Here is a 6,775-nt window from a genome sequence, read left to right as displayed (position 1 = left end):
TAAAAACGTTCTTGGTTATGCACACATTCCATTCATTCTGCAAACATTTTGGGAATGTTACTTTTGAATCTTCTCTGAATGTTCTGCAACAAGTGGCAACATTTGAAAAATTAACATACAGCTAAAACTTTCCATGAACGATAAATGTCGTTTTTGTGCTAACGTTTTGGGAGCACCATTAGATAACTAAAAGTTATATTAACGTTAGGCTATTAGAACGTTCGTTCACAACTTTGAAAAAACTTTGCCAGAACGTTTGCTAAAGTTTTGAAAATTAATTAGGATATGAATATAACAACATTAAAGTCCCCATGAAATCAAAATTAAAACTTTTTTTTGGCTTTTAGTATGAACTAGTGCAGTGCCCGTGCAAAATCAGTTTTTGTGAGTGTTTTTAGTAATTGTTGGTTTGGTGTGTTTGAGTGCTCATTGTTACAATTACACAGCAAAAGTTCAGTGACATTTTCATTTGTGCATGGTAGAAAGCAAATACTGACATAATGACATAAATTGAACTATATGGTTGCATATCAATTTATAATGGTGATATTAGGTGACAGGTATTTGGGTATCTGTACAGGTAGCAGGAGTTTAGATTAGATTTACATTAGTTTGTTGTCATTATGCAGATTACAATTATAGAGATGTTACGTCCCCTGATGGCTTAGAGGTATGAGGAAGATGTTCATAATTAAAAAAACAAAACAAATTAAACACTTTCCTATAGTTTTGATCTCTGGGAAGTATTGTGGGCAAATGACTCACTGACAACAAATTACTGCAAACAGGTGGTTCGCTTTATTTTCCATACAAACATAAATTGAAATAAATGTAAACAAACAAATAAACTTATTTACAGCTATATACAACTTAAGCAAAATAATTGAAAAGTAATAATTTAAATAAGTCACAGAGAGAAAGAAACTGAGTGGTGCTAAACAAACAAAATAACAAAACCAAAACACACACTCTAACTAATAATCCCCACTCTCTAAACTAACTAAAAACAAAAACAGAAAATAAAGAATTCTTCAGCGCTTAACACGCCATAACTAAAACTTTACTAACTAACCAAACCAAAATTACACAGTTGCACACGCTCCTTCCCTAATGTGTCTAACAATTGTTATGCTACGTGGATGCAAGATGTAGGTTACGTGACATACTTCCCTTTTCTCTTCTCTCCGGACTGGTACAATGGTAGATCAGGTAAGGAGTCCTCTGAGTGAGCAAACAACACAATCCAATAAGAAAACAGGTCTGGTCCCGAGATCGCTCCTGCGCGGGTCTGGTCCCGAGATCGCTGCTGCGCGGGTCTGGTCCCGAGATCGCTACTGCGCGGGTCTGGCCCCGAGATCGCTGCTGCGCGGGTCTGGTCCCGAGATCGCTGCTGCGCGGGTCTGGTCCCGAGATCGTGCAGGTCTGGTCCCGAGATCGCTACTGCGCGGGTCTGGTCCCGAGATCGCTACTGCGCGGGTCTGGTCCCGAGATCGCTCCTGCGCGGGTCTGGTCCCGAGATCGCTACTGCGCGGGTCTGGTCCCGAGATCGCTACTGCGCGGGTCTGGTCCCGAGATCGCTCCTGCGCGGGTCTGGTCCCGAGATCGCTACTGCGCGGGTCTGGTCCCGAGATCGCTACTGCACGGGTCTGGTCCCGAGATCGCTGCTGCGCGGGTCTGGTCCCGAGATCGCTACTGCGCGGGTCTGGCCCCGAGATCGCTGCTGCGCGGGTCTGGTCCCGAGATCGTCTGGTCCCGAGATCGCTGCTGCGCGGGTCTGGTCCCGAGATCGCTGCTGCGCGGGTCTGGTCCCGAGATCGCTGCTGCGCGGATCTGGTCCCGAGATCGCTGCTGCGCGGGTCTGGTCCCGAGATCGCTACTGCGCGGATCTGGTCCCGAGATCGCTACTGCGCGGGTCTGGTCCCGAGATCGCTGCTGCGCGGGTCTGGTCCCGAGATCATCTGGTCCCGAGATCGCTGCTGTGCGGGTCTGGTCCCGAGATCGCTACTGCGCGGGTCTGGTCCCGAGATCGTCTGGTCCCGAGATCGCTGCTGCGCGGGTCTGGTCCCGAGATCGTCTGGTCCCGAGATCGCTGCTGCGCGGGTCTGGTCCCGAGATCGCTGCTGCGCGGGTCTGGTCCCGAGATCGCTGCTGCGCGGGTCTGGTCCCGAGATCGCTACTGCGCGGGTCTGGTCCCGAGATCGCTACTGCGCGGGTCTGGTCCCGAGATCGCTACTGCGCGGGTCTGGTCCCGAGATCGCTGCTGCGCGGGTCTGGTCCCGAGATCATCTGGTCCCGAGATCGCTGCTGCGCGGGTCTGGTCCCGAGATCGCTACTGTGCGGGTCTGGTCCCGAGATCATCTGGTCCCGAGATCGCTGCTGCGCGGGTCTGGTCCCGAGATCGCTACTGCGCGGGTCTGGTCCCGAGATCGCTACTGCGCGGGTCTGGTCCCGAGATCGCTGCTGCGCGGGTCTGGTCCCGAGATCATCTGGTCCCGAGATCGCTGCTGCGCGGGTCTGGTCCCGAGATCGCTGCTGCGCGGGTCTGGTCCCGAGATCGCTACTGCGCGGGTCTGGTCCCGAGATCGTCTGGTCCCGAGATCGCTGCTGCGCGGGTCTGGTCCCGAGATCGTCTGGTCCCGAGATCGCTGCTGCGCGGGTCTGGTCCCGAGATCGCTGCTGCGCGGGTCTGGTCCCGAGATCGCTGCTGCGCGGGTCTGGTCCCGAGATCGTCTGGTCCCGAGATCGCTGCTGCGCGGGTCTGGTCCCGAGATCGCTGCTGCGCGGGTCTGGTCCCGAGATCGCTACTGCGCGGGTCTGGCCCCGAGATCGCTACTGCGCGGGTCTGGTCCCGAGATCGCTACTGCGCGGGTCTGGCCCCGAGATCGCTGCTGCGCGGGTCTGGTCCCGAGATCGTCTGGTCCCGAGATCGCTACTGCGCGGGTCTGGTGAGAGGGGGAGTGGCCAGCTGTGCTCACTCAGTGTGTGTGTGTGAGAGGGGGAGTGGCCAGCTGTGCTCACTCAGTGTGTGTGTGTGAGAGGGGGAGTGGCCAGCTGTGCTCACTCAGTGTGTGTGTGTGAGAGGGGGAGTGGCCAGCTGTGCTCACTCATATACAGCTACACAGTGAACTCCGGGAAAACGCTACTTACACTCCGCTGCTTTCTTCGACCCTGTCTCTGGTCCTGCGCTGTGCTCACTCAGTGTCAGTGTGTGTGTGTGTGTGTGTGTGAGAGGGGGGGTGGCCAGCACTGTGCTCACTCAGTGTGTGTGTGTGTGTGTGTGTGTGTGAGAGGGGGAGTGGCCAGCTGTGCTCACTCAGTGTGTGTGTGAGAGAGAGGGGGAGTGGCCAGCTGTGCTCACTCAGTGTGTGTGTGTGTGTGTGTGTGTGTGTGTGTGTGAGAGGGAGAGTGGCCAGCACTGTGCTCACTCAGTGTGTGTGTGTGTGTGAGAGGGGGAGTGGCCAGCACTGTGCTCACTCAGTGTGTGTGTGTGAGAGGGGGAGTGGCCAGCTGTGCTCACTCAGTGTGTGTGTGTGAGAGGGGGAGTGGCCAGCTGTGCTCACTCAGTGTGTGTGTGAGAGGGGGAGGGGCCAACTGTGCTCACTCAGTGTGTGTGTGAGAGGGGGAGTGGCCAGCTGTGCTCACTCAGTGTGTGTGTGAGAGGGGGAGGGGCCAGCTGTGCTCACTCAGTGTTAGTGTGAGAAGGGGAGGGGCCAGCTGTGCTCAGTGTGTGTGTGTGAGAGGGGGAGTGGCCATATTTACATGATCACAGATTTTAAACCAGATGTAAAATGTCTCATAGTCTTGTGCTCATGCATGAGAGTTTGATTTCATCCCTAATTTGTGGTTTAACTGGCCGTGTTAAAACTGACAAACTTAAGAACAAAAGTGCAACACTCACTCTAGATAGAAAAAATTCTATCAATAAAACATAAAATACTAAATTTCTTGATGGAGTCTCTGTTGCCATCTAGACTTGCATCTCAAATGAACATAAACTGACTGTTACGACCCATCATGGTCTCTCCTATATGTTGCTCCTCAGATGTGTAGATTGTGTAGTTTTAGATGATTAATGTTAGAAGACTGTAAGTGTGAGCAAATGACTCACTCATTCATGTGGATGTAAATGCGAATTGTGCTTGTTCTGCTTGTGTTCTTTGAAACTGTAGCAAATTTTTTTAAATATGTTAATGCAAGGAAAAAATTATACGGAAAACTAGAGAAAATTGATGCAACCACCTTTTCCATATAGTGGAGCGGCTAAGTGATATAATCGTTCAGTTTATGAAACAAGCGTGAAAATTGGCATGAGCAGTCTCCATGGGTCACTTGACAAGAAAATTGTCCGAGCCACTTGAAATTTCAAGATGGCGGCCATTTTTCAAGATGGCCGACACCTTAGTGGAGCAGTTAAGTGATAATAGTGGTTTATTTGGTGATACAAGCATGAAAATTGGCATGAGCAGTCTCTGATGGTCACTAGACAATAAGCCACCCACAGCTACTTGAAATTTCAAGATGGCGGCCATTTTTCAAGATGGCCACCACCTTAGTGGAGCAATTAGGCTTAAGAAATCATTTAGTTGGTGATACAAGCATGAAAATTGCCATGAGCTGTCTCAAAGGGTCATTTGACAAGAAACCGCCCACAGCCACTTGAAATTTCAAGATGGCGGCCGTTTTTTTCAAGATTACCACCACCTAAATGGAGCAGTTAAGCGATATACAGTGAGGAAAATAAGTATTTGAACACCCTGCTATTTTGCAAGTTCTCCCACTTGGAAATCATGGAGGGGTCTGAAATTGTCATCGTAGGTGCATGTCCACTGTGAGAGACATAATCTAAAAAAAAAATCCAGAAATCACAATATATGATTTTTTAACTATTTATTTGTATGATACAGCTGCAAATAAGTATTTGAACACCTGTCTATCAGCTAGAATTCTGACCCTCAAAGACCTGTTAGTCTGCCTTTAAAATGTCCACCTCCACTCCATTTATTATCCTAAATTAGATGCACCTGTTTGAGGTCGTTAGCTGCATAAAGACACCTGTCTACCCCATACAATCAGTAAGAATCCAACTACTAACATGGCCAAGACCAAAGAGCTGTCCAAAGACACTAGAGACAAAATTGTACACCTCCACAAGGCTGGAAAGGGCTACTGGGAAATTGCCAAGCATCTTGGTGAAAAAAGGTCCACTGTTGGAGCAATCATTAGAAAATGGAAGAAGCTAAACATGACTGTCAATCTCCCTCGGACTGGGGCTCCATGCAAGATCTCACCTCGTGGGGTCTCAATGATCCTAAGAAAGGTGAGAAATCAGCCCAGAACTACACGGGAGGAGCTGGTCAATGACCTGAAAAGAGCTGGGACCACCGTTTCCAAGGTTACTGTTGGTAATACACTAAGACGTCATGGTTTGAAATCATGCATGGCACGGAAGGTTCCCCTGCTTAAACCAGCACATGTCAAGGCCCGTCTTAAGTTTGCCAATGACCATTTGGATGATCCAGAGGAGTCATGGGAGAAAGTCATGTGGTCAGATGAGACCAAAATATAACTTTTTGGTCATAATTCCACTAAACGTGTTTGGAGGAAGAAGAATGATGAGTACCATCCCAAGAACACCATCCCTACTGTGAAGCATGGGGGTGGTAGCATCATGCTTTGGGGGGTGTTTTTCTGCACATGGGACAGGGCGACTGCACTGTATTAAGGAGAGGATGACCGGGGCCATGTATTGCGAGATTTTGGGGAACAACCTCCTTCCCTCAGTTAGAGCATTGAAGATGGGTCGAGGCTGGGTCTTCCAACATGACAATGACCCGAAGCACACAGCCAGGGCAACTAAGGAGTGGCTCTGTAAGAAGCATATCAAGGTTCTGGCGTGGCCTAGCCAGTCTCCAGACCTAAACCCAATAGAGAATCTTTGGAGGGAGCTCAAACTCCGTGTTTCTCAGCGACAGCCCAGAAACCTGACTGATCTAGAGAAGATCTGTGTGGAGGAGTGGGCCAAAATCCCTCCTGCAGTGTGTGCAAACCTGGTGAAAAACTACAGGAAACGTTTGACCTCTGTAATTGCAAACAAAGGCTACTGTACCAAATATTAACATTGATTTTCTCAGGTGTTCAAATACTTATTTGCAGCTGTATCATACAAATAAATAGTTAAAAAATCATACATTGTGATTTCTGGATTTTTTTTTTTTTAGATGTCTCTCACAGTGGACATGCACCTACGATGACAATTTCAGACCCCTCCATGATTTCTAAGTGGGAGAACTTGCAAAATAGCAGGGTGTTCAAATACTTATTTTCCTCACTGTAATTGTTTAGTTATTGACATAAGCATGCAAATTGGTATGAGCAGTCTCTAAGGGTTGCTTGACAAGAAAACACTCTCAGCCACTTGAAATTTCTATTTTCAAGATGGCCGACCCCTGGATCCTCAAAAGATCAATTTTCCGATAGAAATGTATTGGTTGTTTTTTCATTAAGGACGATTTGGTGTCATTTTATTTTATATGTTTTAGATTATTCTAAAGAACAACTTTTAACGCATCAAAATACAGTTGTGTTGATTTGTTGATTATAGATAGATTAGACAAGAGTGAATATCTGCACTACCAGGGCACACTGGTGATATATCACTGCTGTTAAACTCAGAGTGGGGTTCAATGTCAGCTAATTGTAAAGTTAGTATCCCAAATGCTGGATACGTGTGGGGACTGGATACGTGTGGGGACAGGCATTGAAGCGACATCCACAA

The sequence above is a fragment of the Squalius cephalus genome, assembly GCF_949319135.1.
Source record: "Squalius cephalus genome assembly, chromosome: 21".
Taxonomy (NCBI): domain Eukaryota; kingdom Metazoa; phylum Chordata; class Actinopteri; order Cypriniformes; family Leuciscidae; genus Squalius; species Squalius cephalus.
The sequence above is the reverse complement of the archived record's forward strand: the minus strand, read 5'-3'. Positions refer to the sequence as shown.